The sequence below is a fragment of the Lepus europaeus genome, chromosome 7 (genome assembly GCF_033115175.1).
Source record: "Lepus europaeus isolate LE1 chromosome 7, mLepTim1.pri, whole genome shotgun sequence".
Taxonomy (NCBI): Eukaryota; Metazoa; Chordata; class Mammalia; order Lagomorpha; family Leporidae; genus Lepus; species Lepus europaeus.
In genome coordinates, this window is record NC_084833.1 from 127484304 (window position 1) to 127486102 (window position 1799).

At 41.1% G+C, this 1799-nt stretch overlaps 1 pseudogene; it reads left to right on the forward strand.

Moving 5' to 3' along the window:
* Nucleotides 1-257: 257 nt before the first annotated feature.
* Nucleotides 258-1387, forward strand: LOC133764803 (NIF3-like protein 1; annotated as a pseudogene).
* The last annotated feature ends 412 nt before the right edge of the window (nt 1388-1799 follow it).

A 1799-nucleotide genomic window follows, 5' to 3' on the forward strand; every position in this document is an offset into this window, starting at 1 on the left:
ATCATTTTTTCATTACTTGATTTTATTTTTACACTAGGTGGACAGAAAGCAATCCTCCTTAATAAAGTTGCCAATTAGCTTCACCCAGAACATTTTTGGCAATGCATGTTAAAAAATTCATCTTACAAATTGTTCTGAAATCCAAATATACAACAACTTGAAAAATGATATTTAGAAAACAAAAGCCAATGTAAAAAGACAGATTAAAGGCTATGGAGATGTACCTGGACTCAAATTGAGTTTTGCCCAATTGCTGTATGTTGTCATCTTGCTTAAGCCTGGTCCCCATAACAGTCTGGTTTGTCCATTCTCTAAGCTGCAATTCTTCCTGTTCCTTCTGGGTCTGAAGGCTCTCATTTCCTCCTTGAATGACTTTGCATCCCTGTCTTCTGCTGAGAGTTGGGGCAATGTTGGATTGCTGGTGGAACCAAGACCACCACAAACTATAAATACACTCTTCCTGACCAATGACTTGACTGAGCAGGTGATGGAGGAGGCTATGCATAAGAAGGCAGATCTCATCTTTTCCTAACTTCCACCTATCTTCCTACACATAAAGTGTATTACCTGGATGTCCTGAAAGGAGTGCCTGGTGTTCCGGGCTTTGGAGAAGAGAGTTGGCATCTACTCTCTTCACACAGCCTATGATGCTGCACCACAGGGATTGAAAAAGTAGTTTTCCAAAGGGCTTGGAGCCTGCACATCCAGGCATATATATCCTTCTAAAACTCATGGCTATCCTATAGAGGGAACCCACTGAGTACAATTCAACATTATCCATACCCAAGATATGGACAAAGTTGTGTCTGCAGTGAGAGAAGTTGAAGGTGTTCCTGTCACTTCTTTTTCTGCTAGGATTGATGAGGAGAAAAATAAGGATCAGCCTTGAATTGTACTGAGAAAACTTTGATGCAGGTGGTGGCTCAGCTCTCTCAAAACAGATAACTTTACCAGAGAACTGAAATTCTGTCACTGCAGAAGCCTTTGCTCTACATACTGAATGGGTGGATCATGCATCCTGGATGAATCTGTTGCCCTGGCAACCATGATTGAGCGAATCAAAAGACACCTTCAACTAACTCATATTTACATAGCTCTTGGGGTAGGAAGGACCTTAGCATCACGAGTCAAAGCTGTGGCCCTGTGTGCTGGTTCTGGGAGCAGCATCCTGCAGGGTATGCAAACAGACCTGTACCTCACGGGTGGGATGTCCTATCATGATGGCCTGGATGCTACTTCCCAAGGAATAAATGCCATCCTCTGTGAACACAGTAACACTGAATGACACTTTCTTTCTGACCTTTGTGATATGCTGGGTGCCCACTTGGAGAATAAGATTAATATTATCCTGTCAGAGACAGACAGGGATCTTCTTTGTGTGGTATAAGGCATACAGAAACATCAAGATGATACAACCTACAGATTGCATCTCCACTCCTGTGGATGCGTAACATGAGTCAGTGGAGTTGATATATCTTTCTGGAAGAGTATCTTAAGATGTATGAAGATGCTTCAAAAAGTTCATGGAAATGTTCGTTTTGAGAAAACTGCATAGATTAAAAAAATTCACAAAATAAAAAACTTTTAACTCCATTTTCTGCAAACCTTTTAAACTTTAAAACTTTTAAACTTCTAGTTTATCTGGTTCAACAAATGTTTTAAATTTCTTTTTTTTTTTTTTTTTTTGACAGGCAGAGTGGATAGTGAGAGAGGGAGACAGAGAGAAAGGTCTTCCTTTTTGCCGTTGGTTCACCCTCCAATGGCCGCTGCGGCTGGCGCATTGCGCTGATCTGAAGCCA